This window comes from Glossina fuscipes, unplaced genomic scaffold (assembly GCF_014805625.2).
Source record: "Glossina fuscipes isolate IAEA_lab_2018 unplaced genomic scaffold, Yale_Gfus_2 1, whole genome shotgun sequence".
NCBI lineage: Eukaryota > Metazoa > Arthropoda > Insecta > Diptera > Glossinidae > Glossina > Glossina fuscipes.
The window spans coordinates 34,495,863-34,516,389 of NW_023998415.1; the positions used below are offsets into that span (position 1 = coordinate 34,495,863).

The 20,527-nt window shown below is 33.2% G+C and overlaps 1 long non-coding RNA gene across 1 annotated transcript in view; it reads right to left on the reverse strand.

The window, feature by feature from the left end:
- Window positions 1-20,527, reverse strand: part of LOC119632627 — an 82,172-nt gene that overhangs the window by 57,191 nt on the left and 4,454 nt on the right. The window lies entirely within an intron of this gene.

The following is a 20,527-nucleotide window of genomic DNA, read 5'->3' on the forward strand; positions in this document are numbered from 1 at the left end:
GCCACACAATTCTACAGATCGTTTATATATATATATATAAATATATATATATATATATATATATTTTATATATACATATAAACCGTGCGCGTGTTTGTGTGCGTGTAAATATAGTACACAAATTGTTAGATTTCTGTAAAGCACAGAGTATCAAAAGCATTATAATTTTTTTCTTTTTCCTTTTTTTTTTAATTTTCATTTCACAATTGTTGGCAATAAAATGAGTCTGGTAAGAGGAAAAAAAGACAAAAGAATAATAGAAAAAAAGAAAAAAAAGAAAAAAAAAATTATAATAATAATAATAAAAAATATATAGCAGAAAATGAAAAGAAAGAATGAGATCCTGTTTGCGTTTGTAACATATTCACGTAAACACGTGTATATATAGCTTCTATGATTGTGTAGGTTTAAGTGCATAAATGGTGCTCAGACTGCCTACGTCGAGTATTTGTAATATATCAAAATGTTGCCATAGTTCAAATGCCATTGTAACCGCATTGAATATGGCGGGAAGGCGTACATTTCTGGATGATATGACCTACTATTGGCGCCGGTATAACAATGTTATATGTTGGTTTTGTCTACAAAGAAGTAAGAAGTCAACTTTTATTCACCTTGGAAAAATCATCTTGGATATATATGCGTTTGTTATTGCCATTACACGAACTTCGAAGCATTTACTTAGCTCTGGCAAAAGAAAAACAAATATATATATATATGTATATATATATGTGAGAACTTGTGATCGTTTCCATTGCGCTCTCTATTGCCACTACGTGTAGCAATAACCGAAATTTTCAAGACTACGACAACAAAGATAAATAAATCACCGAAAATTGTTTCAAGATTTTATGAACATTCAATTATGTAAATTTGATATGCGAATCGTATTTCTGGTTGTTATGAACACTATATAATAAATTAGTAGATCTCTGATGTCAAATGCAGAGAAAGTTCCCTTAGTTTTGTTTTATTACAAATTCATCATCATCATCATCATCATCATCATCATCATCATCATCATTATCATCATTATCATCATCATCGCCGTTCACTAACGGAACAAATAAAAATTCTTTTAAATTTGCTCGCTACGTAGCCCGCTGCTGTATTTGAAATTTGAAATGTTAGACGAATACCAATAATTTTCCATTATTTGCAATTGACACAATAATAAACTTCATCTTTGTCGTGTCAAAATCGTATTTAGCTCATTGAATTCTTTGAATAAGAGACGAAGCTCGGTGGCTCATCTCATAAGCACACAATAGTGTACGCTGGTAAATGTCATGCTTGAAAATTGACAATGTCCTTTTATGTATGTAGGAGTACGACCGCCCGCGCTCATTTCTCTTTAGAGTTGTGTGTTACTTTGCTTCAGGTTAATTCGCGTGGATTCCCATCGTGCACGTGCAAGCGCACCCTAACGAACTGTGCAAAAATTTTGAAGAAGATTGAAAACTGCACTCAATACCTTCCTTATGCGACTCAATAAATGTCTATAAAAACAAAAGAAAAGCGAAATTAATTTTTCGTTTTTTCGGTATCGGTGTGTTTATGCTAGTAATTTCCAATTTGATTGACTCTCTACAGAAAATATTCAACGTTCAAGTGGAAATTGCAATAACTCTAGCATAGCAATATACATACATATATATATTAATATCGCGCGCGCACATTTACATAATAAACGATGCGATGCCTTTGTTAATGTGAGTGAGAGAGTATCCGGGTATTAATATGTGCATATTAAATTGTTATAGGTTTGAATGACGTTTTTCAAAGTGAATGTTTTGAATAAGAATTAAATCTAATTTGAAAAATATATATTCATATATATATATATATATATATATATATATACATCTGCCATACGAATGAATGATAATTAATTAAATTTTCTTAATTGCTTTCTCAATATATCCCCTATTGGCGGTAATACACACATATATATAAACATATGTATATGTATATATATATATATATATATATATATATATATACGTATACATACCTCTACTTGCATATTCAGAGGAGGATAAGCAAAAACATTAAATATATAAATGTATATGTATGTATATAATATATATACATACATATATATGTATATATATATATAAATATATATGAAGCACTCTCTCATAGTGAACCATATACACTTGCTTTGCGGGTTGGTTTACTCTACTCTACTGACTGTACTGTTCGCCTCTTTGTTTTTTGTTTTCTCTGTATGAAACTCTATATATTTGAAAAGTTCGCTTGTTAACAAATAGCCTTCGGCTATCGCAAAACAACTATTCTCTGTTCGTTTACTTTTAACGGAGACTTTCGCTCAGATGCATATGTATATGGCTATGTGTTTTTTATAATTTTTTGTTTTTGTTTTTTTTTTTTTGTTTTTCCTTTTTTTCTCCCCAATATATGTGCATTTGGTTATACATAAAGTTTTCTGTATTGAATCAACAAAGCAGCAGCAGCAGCAGCAGCAGCAGTAGCAGCAACAACAGCAGCAGCGGTATTACGAAGCTGCACAACAGCGCCTACACATATAATGCATCAGAAGAGTAAAGTTTTTGGAAATATGCCATGAATAAAATAAACGTATAAGCTTTGTAAACACATGTACAAGCACATTAAACTATCAAACTCATACTCGGACTACTTATTTTTGCTTTTGTTGTTGTTATTGTTTTCATTGTAAATACCCCAAAAGTTAGTTTAGCAAAAAGTTTATATTTTTTTAACTCTTACTCTGTTTACAATATTTTTCTCTTTTCGTTTTTCGAAGATGTAAAAGAAAGGGGATAGTAATAGATGCGAAAAGAAAAGCATTGGGTCGAGGGAAATCGGACGACAGGACATTATTGGAAGAGTGGGATCCATTTTAATTACGATACACATGTAGAAGAACAATAACAATAACAATAACAATAACAAATAACTAAAACTAAACAAAATAATGGATTGGATGAAAACCATTGACGTCACAAGACTTCCTAACCGGGACAAATTCGGTTTTTCCATACTATCTAAAAATATTCTAGCAACTAATCCAAATATTATCTGATGAACTGTGGCAAATATTCTTAAATAAGCAACGTATAATTTCGATTGCGTTGATTAAGGTCGAAAGTAGGTAGATTTTCATCTTAAGGTCTTTTATCTAAGTTTTTACTACCCACGATCTAAACTTCTTCACTAACATTTCGTTCTCTTTCTTCTCTCTCTCTCTCTCTCTCTCTCTCTCTCTCTCTCTCTCTCTCTTCCTTATTTGCATTTGTATGCGTATTGTACGTTTGATTCTACGTTCTATGGTCAACAAGTAACGAGCTTCATGAAGCTTTATCAATAAAAAGGTGCTGTCTTTCCTCGCGACAATGTCACACTACACACCTTTTTGATGACTTGGCATGTTTGCCACACAGGCTGTTAACAGGCTAACAGCTATAAATTATTGGTTTTCTCGAAGATGCTCATAAAGATTAACGCAGTATTTAAAACATATTTATTGCAAGCAATCTCTACGTAGAGGTCTTTGCTGAAATCAAAAAAAAAAAAAAACTCTGCTACTAATGATGAGAAATGGCAAAGATTTCACTCAACTTTGGCAAGCTTGCTAGAGGATTTTGCCCAGATATCTGTTCGAATTTTATGCACAAAACTAGAACATATGTGCGATGAAGTCAACTCTTTCCTTTGGCTAACCAATCTCTTGTCTTTATCATTGTTTTTTAACGTTCAGAGCCGTTGATATCGAAAGAACTTTCACTTTATGAGCTTTTTTGAATGCTTTAAATTACTTATGTCTTTTTTCCTTGCCACACATAATTTGTTACAAATTTTTTTTTTTAATATTTGCTTGAGGATTCCGTTCAAGAAATTTAAATCTTAGATTTAAGGCGAAGGTTTTACTGCATTAATGTTTTCATCATAAAAACCACGGAGTAACTAAGACTTTCGTGGTTTAAACCGATAGTCCTTAACTAAGTCATTGAGATTGTGACCATATCTAGCGCGTTAAGTGAGCGTAGTGCGGTTCGTGTGGGCACAATGGTAGTTAGGAAGGATTATTGATAGACGAAGGAAGAAAGAGGAAGTGGTGCCTGAAACAAAGAATATTGGTGACGACATATATGTAGTACTTAGCAAACTTCGATCTACGAATCCAACACTATATGCGAAGGTTTCCCTAAACGCAGCTTCTAAGGGGTTCTATGTTAAATATTAGAAGTATATATATGTATATATATATATATATATATATATTTAGAATACACGTAACGCAATGTACTAGGTTTACATGCTTTTTTGATCTTCCAAAACATTTTTGTTTGTATTTACTGTCTTTTCAGATAGATTTAAAACAGTTGATAAAATAATGATAAATAAATGTTTTTTAAAAATTTTAAAAATTTTGCAATAAATTTTTCTTATCTATCGTAATGCAATATGCATTATACGCAATGTATTTAATATATGCAAATTAACGTAATTGGACCGGGCATATATAAGGAAGAGTGATTTTAAATAGAGCCATCAATCGAATCAATTAATCACTTAAGAGAAATAAATAACTAATTAATTCATTAAATGTATTTTAAATGTAAAAGTATTGGAATATTGGGAAACGTTCGGCAATCTGAATGGCGTAGCAATGTTTTCAGAGATCATCAGAAAGTCGCATCAGACAAGTGTAATATAATGTAAGCATTGAATGGTAAGCATTCCAAATTGTCTGAAGCAGACAAGCAGCAAACTGAGAATTTGATTTTATCGCAAAGATCATGTTCGGTGAAGTGGAGCACCCTTCGCTTCACTAATAGCTTCGAAAGCAGTGCAAGTACAGTGCACGTTCTATAGAGCGTACGCGCACTACTACTTATTAATGAAATACGGATATGAGAGTTGACAAAATGAACAATTTCATGACAACTACTGTGCTTGCGTTAATCCAATAAACAAGTGCGACAATATCGAAAGAAATTACGGCATCAACCGAAACAATCTTTTTATGTGTATATAGATGTACACATATATATATAGATATATAGATATATGAATGTATGTATTTCTATATGAATGTATATATGGTTATGTAGTTGTTAGCTTAAAGCAAAGTTTTTCTTTCCCTGACCTAATCTACTACAAAATGAAACAATTCTTAACCATGTTTCGCAAACCGTTTAAACCCGCATGCGATGGAAACCTCAAAAACTGCTATAATGCACTGGATCTACTACACATTTTTACTCACATATAAACACATGCAACATATATATATATATATAAATATATATATTTATGTACAATAAACATTCGCCCCAGCCATCATCATCATCATCATTATCATCATCGTCATCATCATCATCATCATCATAATCATCAACATTGCCATTAAAATAACCACTCACCCAGTTTTTCTGTTAAACATTATGACGTCTCTCTGCCAGACCAACTGCATGCTTGTCTGCCTGCTTGCCTGCTATCACGTATTATTTTGATATTAAATGTCAACAAGCTGCACACTCCCAAGCTGTTGGCGCTCGTTACAGTTTACTTTTGTTACGCAACGCTGTTCTTGCTGCACACGCATACACATATACATGTACACTATATATATATATACACATATATATATACTACGATCAGAAGTTTTCACATAAACCACAGTAAATAAGTATGATAGAGAAGCATAGATGGAGTGTGGCAACAAGCGAAACCACATTGTCTGCCACTGGAAAATTGTTATAGCATTTAATACATGGCTACTGGTACGCTATGCCTCTGCTAAAATACTAGTGCTTCCTTTTTACTTTTTCAGCTTGATTAAAGTTTAGCTCTCTATCTCGACTATGTGCACTTAATGCATTTGCCCCGGTTCCCCCTTTAACGGCGCTGTTTTAAACCCAAGCCCAAACTAACTTTTATTTCATTTCTCAGCCAAGTACTTCTTTTATGTGACAGTTGCTACTCCACTACTTCACCGTTACTCTGTTTTATAATACATATAATTGTATATATAATATATATATATATGTATGTATGTGTGTTTATATAGAATATGATAAAATTTTCATTTTAAGACTCGAAAATGCCACAGAGAAGTGTGTCACTCAGTTTACATTTCTCCGATTACATTTTCAAATACTTGCAACCGCGCACACAAAACATTCCCATTGCCTGCTTAGATGCGTTCTGCATAAGTATTCAAAAGCAATAGTGAGCTGATTACTGCTGAGGTGCATACATATTAGACTTCTCTTGACGTTCTTTTCTTCTTTTTTTTTTCTGAAAATCTTTCAATTTATTTTATTATTATTTTTTTCTCATTTGTTCTTTTCATGTTAATGCTAATGTTAATCATATGCCAGGTATGTGATGGCACGTAAGTCAAATGTAATTCTCTCACTTAATAAAAATATCTTTTAATAAAACCGATTTCCATATAATCGCTTCCACGCACAGGTGCTCACGTTCGTTAAAGGATATCCGCACACATACTTACACATCATAATAGATAATCGAAAATCTGTGCGGATTCATGAGTGTGTGCTTGAATTCATGACTTTAGTAAGAATATTTTTTTAAATTTAAAACTTTGCCTATCTAGTGTTTTTGTCGTTAAATTGATTCGAAGCTCTAAAAGACAGATGGAGCTAGATAGAGGTAGGGCGAGAGTGCTCCTACTTTTTGTTTCCAACGGTTTACGATTTCTTCTCTGAAGCATCCTTCAATTAAGGCATTGCTTTAAATTTAATGTTTTACATAAGAATCAGAATGAATTTATATATGGTTTGGATCGAAACTATTTTATGCAATATCGCAGCAAATGTTTCAAGTAAAAATATTCGCATTTCCTTATGTGAAACGGAATCGGTAAAACGCGTTAGCTGGCAATAACTATTTCAAATCGAAATGATTTTTATATTTCATTGTAGACCAGATCGGTATATGTTATAGAATTAACGATTCGGTATACGCCACAGTTGCCATTATGCTTCAGTCCATCCCTGGCGCAATCGATTGAATTAAAAAGGCCAGAAATACGAAAAGTGTGACTACGTTTTGGGATTCTTCACCCTCTTCCTTCCGTTCTTTATAGTTTAAGTTCGAAGATTAATTAAATCAATACATAAACTTGCCCATATATTAAGATCGTAATCATTTTGTTTACGATTTTTAAATTTAATCTTAAATTTCTTCATTATATTAAAATTTCAAGGGTTAGTTCATGCACATATATATATGCATATATAATTATTGGTGTAATATTTTGATTCATCCATCACGGGTTAATTTATAGGTTAATTCTATTCTGCCTGTTCATAATCTGTCTTAAACCTGCCGACGGGATTATTTCACCAGAACGATGAAATTCATTGTCAAATTTTACATAGCTGTTGTCAGATGATACTTTATGAGATGATTTTGGGCAAATCCGTGATGACCTCTTTCATATTTTGAAAGACGATTTGTCAGCTTCATTTCACATAAATGATACGACAGACAGATTTATACGAGAGAACAATGCAAGCGTTGTTCTATGAATTCTTTGTATGTTTTACTATCTAATTTCATGTGGGCGATATGACAGAACAATGTTATAAGTAACGGGGATGTCAATGTTGTTCACATCATTTGAGTCAATGCAATAATTGCTGTTGTTTTTAGCGTTATCTCTGAAATTGTCACTGTATTTGGGGACAAAGATAGAGTCCAATTACTAAATATGTATCGTACCATACACAACGTATATAACGTTATCGTACCTATTCTTTTCTATATTTTGCAGCATTTCGATTAAACTCTGTTTTAGTGATGTTTCAACTTGACATTGAAAACTTCGTTAGGGAATAGGGCTGCAAAAGTGGTCCATTTTCAACAGGGTTAGTCCGTGGATCATGGCAGTGTACAAAGTTTCCGCAAAATATATCAAATATTACGATCTATAGGTTAAATATAGGTATGCATGGACAGATATTAGACGGACAGACAGATAAACATAAAGACAGATAGACAGAAAGACATGGTAGAATCGATTTAGAAAATGATTATGAATAGATTGATGTAACGAAAGTTTGGTCTACCATAAATCTTCTCGTCGTTACATACGCTTTTGTTCTTTTTACTCTTCTTCTAGGAAAATCGTTATGCCATGACGGTGAAAAGTGTGGATCTAAACATGAAAAAAGTTTTCCCGACTTCCTTTGGAATAAATTTTGCACCATTAATAAAGTTCTTCAAGGGGCACACAAAATAGCAGCCGGCAGGGCCAAGTCCCCGACTAAACCGTGGATGCATCAAAAATTCTCAACTAACCACTCTATACTTTTGTCAAATTATAAAATATATGTCTTATCTGGTATTGTTGTAATGAAGATTACACTTTTCTTGCCGTTCAATTCTAGACGATTCATATCAATTAGGCTCTTTAACCTCATCAGCTGTGTGAGAGGGGAAATTGGAATCACTCGTCCGGCTAAATAGTAAGCAGATCATGGTAGCGAGTCTCATTTCAATTCCATCAAACACCCAACGTCATCTTATGTAGAGCCAATCTTAGTTTTATCGGCGCTTGTGCGGCTTCATCCATCTTAGACCACGAGACCCGAATTTTGTAAAGTATTTTTAAAACTACACTCCCCAGAGTAATACGTTGGATTTTTTCGATAAGTTGATTCAAACATTTCTTATTGCTAAAGGATTGCCTGTCGTTGTTTGGTTAAAAATTTCACTCTTTCAGTCAAACACCCGCCGCTTGCATAAAAGTCGATATTTTTTGGAAAACCCCTAGGTATTTCCCTAGATGCAGGCATGTAGATTAAATAAATTTTTTTATTTCTTTTTTTAATTTAAATTAATGAGTTGCTGCTGATTATGCTGCGCGCCGTAGACCCCCTGAAGCGAAAAATGTTCTCAGAGTAAGGCTGCAGTGTTGCCGCTTTCCAATAGTTTTCCAAAACAATTTTTTCTCTAACCCTTTCAAATACTAAGCGTATTATTAGTGTCCTATGTTCCCTACTACAACAAAGAAATCGCCAAAGCTGCGTCTCCTCTTTAAGCCAAAATGATGCCCTTTAAGCTATCACACAGCAATTTTAACATAGGAACGGAAGTTTTTTTACTGAGAAGGAAATAATTATTTATGTTAAGTAGAGGTTGCAAACAATTGCTTGATTACGCAACGACGTAAGTCTGTTCGGTGTACTCTGTTCCTCGACTTCCTGTCTATGTAACTGTTTTATTTCCAGTTGATAAAATTATTTAAATTTGGTCTTAAACATGATCCAATATCGATGGACGGACGATTCATATCAAGGGACGTGATTATCCATCCCACTCGTCATCATGTATCGCCTATTTGTTCAATTACATATCAATTACATAGGAAAATAAGTCGAAAATAAATGTTGAATGCAAGTCTTTCTTGATAAATTTTATGAACTTTTTACATCGGTTCGCAATAACTCACATTAGCTCAGTACACCAATTATCAACAAAAAAGCTTACGATCAACTTGAACTATCAGATTCCAAGTGGCGGAATGCTTCTTGGTTGTCCCATTCGAATTTCGCAAGAGGGTGTATTGCTCGTTGCATTTAATCTTTTAATACACTGCAGCTTTTCCAAAAGACTTAGTCTTTCCATTTTTCAGCTTCATAATCGGAATATTGATTTTTTTTTTTTTTTTCTTTTTTTGCAGCGAACATTCAATATTTAACTTGTATTATTATAGTTTTCTGCTAGTTGTTTGCTAATCAGACTTTTATGGGTTTTTTGACTCTTTCACAGAATCTGGCACAATTTGGTTTACTCCCCCAAAACGCTATAGAAATATGTCATATTTCAAATGAGAAGAATAAATAGAGTGAGTTATCGATGACGTTTGAAATATGTATGTTTAACATATAAATCATTTTAAACTCATACGTACCGTAGTCTATCCACTTATATGAATTTGTTGAATATACATACATATACATGTAAATATATATGTACATATATGTATATCGCATGTGTAAAACTCTGAGGAGACACAGTGGGTAATAAGGTAATAGGGTTGTAAGCATAAATGATGGACTAAAATATGATGAATGTTTGTTTTTTCGACAAGTAGCTGGGTAAGCAGCATTAAATAACTGACATTAGTCAGCGAAATAGTCATTGTACGAAAGGCTTTCATTATCAAACAAAAATGCCTCTAATTAAGCTCAGACGTTTTGCTATAATAAATACGTGTCTGCCATGACTTTCCTTCCTTTTTTTTTTTTTTTTTTTTTTTTTTTTGACTGACAAACATATAAAGATTAAATATATATGTATGTATATAAATGTATAATCATTTTCTTTTTTTGTCTCAAGGGAATAGGAATTTTTTCGCCAGGGAGAGCCCGTAAAACCGAATATCGATATATTCTTAACAAGGATAACACTATAGCATTATCCTTTTCTTTCGCTGTCCATTTACTTGATGTTTGGTGGAAGACGCGAAATCGCATCAGCTTGACTTAAAAAACGGGAAACTTGGCGAGTACAAAGATATCCATAGATTAAGGCTGAAGATGAATATTAGCCGTTTACAGATAAGATACTAACCAACATAAAATTATTTAGTTAATATTGTTTTAGCAGCGAGCAGTAAGCAGCGAGAGATAATTGTACGAAATGTCAAACGAAAATATTTATTAGAGATATGTGTAGATTTTATTACAAGCAGTTTCCATCACGCCCACAATTAATCGACTACCGCAACTTTCATACATTTGCCTGAGGTGGTGGATATCAAAACTTTCATCCCGAAGCGTATATAATTCTCTGACTTGTTTTTATCACACAACACACATGCATACACACAGCTATATTGATAGGCCACAATATACGTAAACAGAACATAGAGCATAACAAGCTAATAATCATTAATCTTTTAAAGAACGCCCTAAGGCGTCCTTGGAATCACAGTGCTTCGTTTGAAACACTACGTGTTTATCGCATAATACAAAAACATAGAGAATTACGTATAGAAACACAGTTTGATATATATTATATATATATATGTATGCATACATATATATATTTATATGATACGCTTGTGGAACATGTATAAAAGTCGATTTCGTTTCGCAGAGCAGGGCAGAGATGGGCGCAATTTTTGTCACATGTGAGTAAAGCAAATGTTAATTTATTTCTTTCCTAATAAACGAAATGCTTACCCGCGAGCACAGACCCACATCAATTTAAAATTTCTTATTTGATCAACAAAATTGTCGATTCATCATGGTGGACCACACCTATATTATAATGAAAAGTTTTTTTCGTTTTTTTCTTTTTTCCAGCTCTCGCCTTCGATAATTAAGTCCATGCGTGCGCTGATATGATCTCAAGCAACTGAACAAATGCGAAGAATAGTTTTCAAGAGCTGCGAATCAAATAAATCGAACAAGTGTTTATAAGTCGGATCATAGATGTTCTGTTAAATGGCTTGTACGAGAGCTGACTAGGTGTGCAGGTGCGACCACGAGGAAGACGTATTCACAATCATAGAGCGTAGACGCAGCAGTGAGGAGACGATGGACGAATATTACAGTCATAGAACATTTGTTGCTTGTAAATTATCGAACAGCGATTAGTTCAAACACTTTCTGAACACAATCCTCTTAACTGAGAAGTGTTTTTTTTTCTTTTTGGAGGCAGAACACTGTACTCTACAAAATTTCGAACCAATAAATGCTGCTTAACATGGCTTACGATTATCTTATGTATACAGTTTGCGATCATGAACTATAAAATAAACGATACATACACTTACCCAACACAACAAATCTTTATTCTACGTACGTATACAATATTTTTTTTTTTTTTTTTTTTTTTTTTTTTTACTTAAGCATGCATTTGTAAGTTTGTGTTTTACTGGTATGTTAAGGATTTTTGTGTTTTGAGGTTTACATGGCACCTTGCAGTTAACCCACATAACCCGACATATGTTTTGTCATTGTCTTTTATGCATATACGACGTACAAACGCACACAAGCATTGTAAACATGTTTCAATGTTTCTTACAATGGCAACATTTATTTCCATATGTAAATCTATGTATAGGTGCATTGTGCATCTAATGGTTCAGCGTTACATACATAGAGCAGAGGAATAAATATTTCTACACTGAAAAAAATTTCAAATCGAAATGAATTCCCGCAGAGAATTTTTTCAATTTTTTGGGCGAAGCATTTCAATATATTTCAATATGTGACTCTGATGGAGCAAAAAATAAAAAAAATAAAAAAAAGCAAAAGAAATATTCTATAGAGTGTGAAATCTTGAGCGGAATATAGTGCACTTTGATCGTAAGCATGGTGAACGCTTATGAGTACCGATTGGGCAGTCACACATTACGCAGCGGCCATCATTTATTCTATCTCTTTCTCTTTCTTTACTTCTTTCTGCCATCCTGCGATCCTGTTGCACGTATAGGGCGCATCCCCTGGCCGATTGGTCCATATAAACATGAGAAACAAAAAATTGTTCTTTATATTACCCAACATCTCTGCCTTAGGTTTGCTTTACTTCTGCTCTTTTGCGGTATAGCTTTGTATTTCAAAGCAGACTAAGATATTCAATGTCATCTCATTGCATAGACCAAGAAGGCCAAGAGAAGGCTTCCTTCTAACCGTAGGAACGGTTAGAACGGATTTGGACTTATTATAATCAATTGTTTGTTTGCGCAGCTATCGGTACATGCAGCTTAGAGGTAGAACCTAATAATAGTAAGCTCAATACACAGAGCTTACCGTACATCCTCTTAATACGATGTCTTAAATTATTTCATTAATTGTAAACAAGACGTAATAAGGAGATAATAATTGCAAAGAAACGGTTTTCTCAGCTGAGTGGTATTAGACTTTGCCAAAGGAAGCATTAATCGACAGAAATCTGGTGATTGATTATAAGGATTGAAATTGCTAAGCGAATGTATCGCGAAAGGTCAGAAGTAATTATGTGCTACCGCAACTATGACGACCGAACAGTCTAATAACAATAGAATCAAACAGTTACCGCAAACCTGAATATTTTTATCTTTCCAAAGTAAAAATTGAGAGGTATTTCGCAAATATTCAGTAACTGCTTAAATCTCTCCATGATCCAAGTATACGAATTTTTTCCATAATTATGCTTTCTATAGGTTTAGCAACTAACTATAACTTTGCATAATATACATAGTATATGAATATAGTTTACGGGAAAAATTATTGAGAGAATTTATTGGCGAAAAACGTAGTTTTGAATTATTTGCATAATTGTCGATTGAAATTAAGTTTAGAGCGTCAAGGACTTTGGCAGATAGTAGCATTAAAACGTGACTGCACCGATTACTCTGCTCTCCTTAATTGAAAAATATGTAAATGTATCGCATATCAATCGAATCAAAGTCCTTGAAAAAGGTATTTTCTTTACATTAATTGATAAATTGATATGGTTTCGAATTCGATACATGGACTTCAAGACATTCAAGGCAATTGAATGCGTATAGATTGAAAATGATTGAGTCTTCCTGGTCCGCATATTGTTCTGATTTTAATTTCATCAAATAATTAGTCAATACTTCAATGAATGTAATTTCAACGGAAAAAGATTTAATCCTGTGATCCCGTTACGTAAGTTATTTCATATATTTTTCTCTAAGAAAAATCGCTGAATTTGGTGCAAAGAAAAAATTTACAAATGAATAATGAAATGTAAGAGAAAATTGTGGAGAGAACATGATTCTCCATGAAAGCATATTATAGTTGGATACAGGCTTCGGATCGAGCGAGGACATATCCGCAATCACTTCGTATATTGAAAACTTCAATACTTTTATCAAAATTATTTATTCCTTTGAAATTTTCATTTTGTGTCTGAACGTATGACTTGAAAATTCGAATAAAAGATTGATTGGCAGAATGACGCAATAAGTTTAATATGTTAGTTAGTTAGTGTTATAAAGGGTTAAAATATGAAAATAAATTGAAATAGGTATACGATGCACTTTCGTGATCACTTGTTCCAATATGTATATGCAGCAGTTTGTTTAGTTTCATGTGGTAACGAAGGCAGCAAGTTAACCACCTCTAGACTATTTTGAAATGAATTTAAATTTTCTCTTAAAAGCATATCCGTACACGTACCTATAGAAATAAATCCATGCACATGGTACTAGATGTTTTAATTAAGTCAAAAGGCTATATTAAAAGAATACATATATGAAAGTGTGCTGTGTGGAATTAATTTAACATAATGTTTATTATGCTTAGTAAGCCGTATACAGTATATAAGTATTATACGTACATACGTACGTACGTATATAGACGTACTGAATTTTACTTTATCATATAGAGCATCATTAAAATAATTAATTTTTGTTAGTTGAACCCTAAGTTGCTTATATGGAGCTTTTCCGTTTTCTCCTCTTTCTTTCTTTTTTTTTTTTTTTCCTTTTTCCTTTTTTGTTTGATTGTGTTTTGTTTATAACGGGATTACTATGCAGCAACTATTTTAAATAAGCATTTTGTTGTTGTTTTTTGTATGAAACCTTGAATATGCTTGAAGTAATTTAGATCGCTTTTCCTTTTATACATTTTGTTATGGTTTTCATGATGAAAACCTAAAAAGATATTTACGAGTGGGCATAAAAAAAATTTATGCATAAAAAATGTGTAGACCTCAGCTGCCTCACTGATAAGTTTACTTTCTGTACTTTGTGTGCAGTAAATTGGAAAATATCGTTCTCTTTAGGTCACGGTCAACCAGTTACACGCAGAGAGATCTCTAGACGCGAAGCAATTTGAATGTGTGTGTGTGTGTGTCTATACATTCATTTACATATTTTCAGATGAATCTTATTCCTTTCTCTCCCTGTGTGTGTCTATTTGTATATATATTTGTGTGTGTGTGTGTGTGTGTGTGTGTGTGTGTGTGTATATTTCTATATGTCTAACTGTCTCCGCGTGTGGATGTGCATGTAGAAAACTTAAATATCTAGATGAAAATATTTTTTATTAGTCGCAAATACATATAACATGGAGCAATATTAAATATTAGCAAATATATCGGTTGAGAATGAACTCTACTGCAGAGTTTGTCTAACACTTGTATTTTATTTTTTTCAATCTTTTTAATACCATAAATGTATTTATTATACACAAGCTACATACGTATGTTTAATGTATATGCGTACACATACATCTACTATAATAAATATATGCATGCATATGCATCATCACATATACTCCTTATATACGAATAATATGAATTGTTTCGGAGATTGTTCCTTTCCCTCGTAAACATTCGTTTTATTATTGCATTTCACTTTTGCCTATAACAAGAAAACACATGTTTTACTATTTTATGCTACTTTTATACATATTTGATATAATTAAATCTTATGCATATACATGCATACATATGCATATAGTATAAATGTGAAAATGAGAAAAAATAAGGCATTACATCCACACATATAAAAAGCATTTATTCGTAGGTGCATATCTACCGCACACATAGATACGTGAACGGATTCTCGAAACGAGTGCATCTTCCACAATAAAAGATAAAAAAGAAAGAGAAAGAGAAAGAGAAACGGGAAAAACACTTATGAAATAAATAAAAAAGTTTATACATGCTTGTGTTTAATAAATTAAGTTGACATAAAATTTATATGTTTACATATTGCTTATGCCCGCACCGCCCCATCTACAGCAAATAAATAATCTTAATTTGAAAGGAAATCGCAATGTGTTGGTTGAATGGGTCGAATGAAGATAGTAACCCTTTTAGGATGAACATCACAATGCTAAACACATATATAAAGTATATGATTGGTCTATTGGTCTGTCAAAGACAGACTCGCACTACGATCACTTATTATATAATATTTTCGTTTTACAACAGCACTCGATTGGTTCATTGCTAAGAAGAGCTGGGAACAACTTACTGCTGGACATCACAACTTTAAGATATCGCGCCAGATGAAACCCGTCCTTTATCATCTTAAACGACACTTTAAATAATCGAGAATGATATCCTAAAGTTTTCGTTTGGGCTCGTTTTCATAAACGATGCCACTACTTGAACGCTTACGCGCTTTCCTCTCAAAATTTTGTCTTACGCGGCGACCGTTTTATCTGAAATCCGTAAGACCGTTTTCCTCAAAGCAATAATTTCCAAAAATCCTATGACCTTCATATTGAATACACTTTAAAAATTGGTTTAGTTTTTCCTTGCCTTAGGTAGTTATCGGTGGCATATAACAAGCTGGTCGAGGCGGTGCAGTCGAAAACAAAAACATATCTATGTTTTAATTTTTTTTTTTTTTTTTTTTTTCAAACGAAAATTCTTTCAACTACCGCAACGAATGCAAATAGATGCATGAAAGAGTTGGTCCTACATATCTACTAATTCTTCGTGAATAGACGCGAGAAAATGACTCCTTTATGCGGATTTGCGAAACAGTATTAACTTCAAAGAGACAACGCATGGAGGACATGTTACATTTACCATAAACTCTTTAATATATTATCGGGTTTGAATAGCTGCTCTATGTACTTTTTCCATTGTCTGTTTTTTAAAGATCTACCAACGGGAAAGTAACCTACCAATATAGTCCAAATTTGCTGAAATTTTCATCTTCGCTACAAATCAATAACTACCCGTCTTAATGTACTTTTTATTTATTGCGAACTGAAGACAAAACGAGTAAAGTAATAATAAAAGTACAAAAATCGAATCAATGTGAAAATAACTGACAAGAGGTACGCGCAGTGGGTTAAGCTTTTTGGGTTCTTACTTGTTTATTTATAGAGAGAATTCAGCTGCAGTTTGGATTAAGCTAAATTACACAATCCTTAAGATTGAAGGCTTAACCTGGTTACAGTTAATGTAAAAAAGATCTTAAAACTACGACATTTGTATGCACATATAAAAGGAAGCAAAAAGAAAATTACATACATTTCTAGCTCAACCACAAACTCAACAACTGAAAAACATGATTTTAGAGTACGCCTGAAGTACGTGAACATTATATTGTATGTTAGGGGCTCAATAATAAAATTTCAAATTTTAGTTTAAGTATGACGTAGGCAAAGCATGGTTATGAGAACTTCTGCTATTTCTTTATTTAGATTTTTGCAGACTCTTCGAAAATGGTTAAAAGCCTTCATAATCGAACGTATAGTGGCTAAGTTTTATAAAAAGAAAGTGCCTTATTGGGCGAATAGGAACATTAAAGTCAACCTTACTTAGGAAAACAGACGCAGCAATTTTTTTTTTTTTTTTTTGGCATGAGAGAAATACCTAAGATTATCCTAAGTTTCTCGATCGGGGGCAAAAGTATAAACAGTAAGCTGTTTTCATATGTTCGTAAACGGACACGTGGATCCCAACCTAAATTTCTTAGTGCAAAAAGCTGAAACTGCTTATGCTAAGATTCAATAGAATCAATATTGCAACGATAAGAAAGTGACCATAAAACCGAGCATAGCATTCCAGCATAGATTAGACTAAGTTACTATGTAGTTATAGGTCGTCGAATTCTCTCGACCAGCGCTTACTAAAGCTTAGCGCCAATTCAGCTTTATTCGCAGAATGTTCAATACATTTACATTATAATTGAATCGAAGTGTATCATCGAACGGAATTTATGGACCAAGAAATGAGTCCACTTTGCACCAATAAGATATTCCGTTGAGCACGAGTTTCGTCTTAACAATGACAACTTCTTACATTTCTGAACACCAAGTTATCAAACCAGGTCCAAGTCGAAACATTATCTGCGAGTCAACTGCCGTAGAAGATGAAAGGAATAGGTACTAAGTGGCTTCTTTGTGACGAGAAGCTCTTCTGATTCAGCATTTGAAAAATGTGATTTTTGACCAATTCCTAAGGGGAGGCCTTAGTTAAATCTGTAAAAATGGCATCCAAGAAAATGTAAATATGTTTTTTTACACAATTCGTCTTTACTCATTGAGATGCCCAACCACCTTTGAAAACGACTTCGGTAATTCGGCCAAGACCCTCATAAAACAGTTGAGTGTCCGCAATGCCCTCATCACATGATCGACATATTTTCTTTTTTGTTGCGAAATACGTTGTCGTCGTCGTTGAAGCCAGTTCTAAATAAAAGAGGGGGGCGGGGCTTCCCGCGGGGGGGGGGTGTGACAGTTATTCGGCCGTTAGTTAAGGCAATTCTTCCAACGCGAAAAAGCGTTGCTCCTATGTGAGCCAACAAGTTGCAAACACATTTCTCATGCTAAAATTTTATATCCCAAACAGTAAATGCAGTAACTATCCATACCTTTAGGTTACTTTGCAACTTCGCCTCTTTTATTACCGAGAATAATTTGCCGAATGCCGAGAATATTTTCTGCCGGTCTGCTGGTCGGTGTCTGCATGATTTTGTTTGAAGTAAGCCCTTTTCAAATTTGAAAGCTATTTTTACCCCATCAATGTCCGAAATTCCAATTTATCAATTGTTTTGAAATTAACAAAGGCGGCATCACTTAAATCACTTTAATCGATAAATAAATGATCGTAGTGGTATGAAATATTGACAAGCAGTACTTGATGGTTGGCTCTTTTCAAAAATTACATGGATTTAAAGATGACGCCTATAAGTCAGTCTTGTGATCGATGAGTTATTTAACCATATAACGGACGGAGTTTTTTTATAACTTTTTAAGGACATCTTAGGGATTCCGTCCAATATCGACCAAAAAAAAATTAAAAGAATAAAAAAATTGAAAATCATATCATGTCTTAATAGTCGTAGTCTACAAAAACTTTTTCAGCCGATATTTTTTTAGCCGATGCTTTTGTGGGCATCGAAGAGATAAAAAGCAATCGAACCCAAACCCAAACTTTAATATATAATCTAAACAAATACGATAACATGAGCAATGAATGCAAAAAGAAATTGGAAGAAAAATTCCATTTGATATTATTTTTGCGCTAAAATCTTTTAGTTAATATAAGTAAATAATTTTTAAAATTACATAAGCATATCCTTACAATATATATCTTTGTGTTAAACATACACTTGCAGTACGAAACCTTATTATGTACAGGCGGCGATATGTCTTCTTTCAAGTCTCCACAACAATTTTTGATTGCTCCAGCCGGTCAACTCCTCCTGAATGAAATCCAACTTCTAGTTAATCTGAACAATTCAAGTTTTGTAATACGAAACATTTTGAGTATTTAAGCTTAAGCTTTCACAAGCAGAAGCTACAAAATGTGTTTGAGTTGATTTCAAAATGTTTTCTTTTTCTTTTTTTTTTTTTTTCATATTTAAGTAGAGCAAACTCTTTACAAGGGTACTTTGTTTGCGTATTATCGACAAACGAAAAAAAAAAAAAAAAAATAAGAAAAAAATTGAAAACATTTCAACTAACCTAACCCCTTGTTTCGATTTTAGACTGTATAGTGTACGGACTGTGGAAACGAACGCTTTTTAATACATAAAGAATTATAGGCAAAAGTGAAGGAGATGAATGGCGGAAAGTGCACAAAGCGTAATGTGTAACTTGGCACTCAAGCCCTCTCTCTGTTACATGCAATTTCAACGTATACCATAACTGTTTTACATGAAAAAAAAAAAAAAAAAAAAATTAAAAATCTTTCATCATCTTGAGACGAATCCAGGACATTCAAAAACTAACGAAAAAAAAAAAAAAAATTCGTATTTTTTTTTTTGTTAATTACGGCATGATTGGAATTTCGATAAGAAGCACTTTTTGCAAATTGAATAATTATTTTCCTTACATTTTTCGGATCAGTATTTTAAATTTTCGAATCAACTTGAGCCTCAATATCTTGAAATTTGAGCAAAGTATAATTAATAATCAGAGCAAAGAAAACTAAATAGAAACTAAATAGAAGCTAGACATGCCACCATATACGCACATGACGGGACAAACCGATAGACGGTAGTTAAAAAATTCAAGTTGCTTACGAGCACACACGCTTCATATACGATGTAGATTACTATGTGCTACAGGTGGAATAACACACATAGTCAACCTCCAGTGATAGGTAAAAAGATTGATTGTACGGCACTTAGCAACAACGTAAAACTATCTTCTTTCTTCTACTTTTTCTTCATTTCAAAACGTTTAAAACGAAAACTCTTTAAATCGTTAGTAAAGTGCGCGCTAGTTTAGTGATAAACTCCTTCTGCCCTTGCATGGGCGAAATAAACGAAAATAAAGCAATTGATAAAATATGTATGCATGTAGCACCCAGATGCCTTATGCAAGTCGGAAGCGTTGTACTACGTCATTGTGTGAAATTTGAGTGCAACTGGTTTCTTAGTGTTCTCACTCAGCTGATGTTTTGCTTTGTTTTTTTTTTTTTTGAACGCCCACATGAGCTACACCACTTCGCCTAACGCAAATCCTCCTTTCTTTTTGTAATAATACAACAAATATCATAGCAACGACTTTCTACCGGAAGAGGTAAGGAGATGAGTCTAAAATGGTCTAAAATGAATTGTCATAAA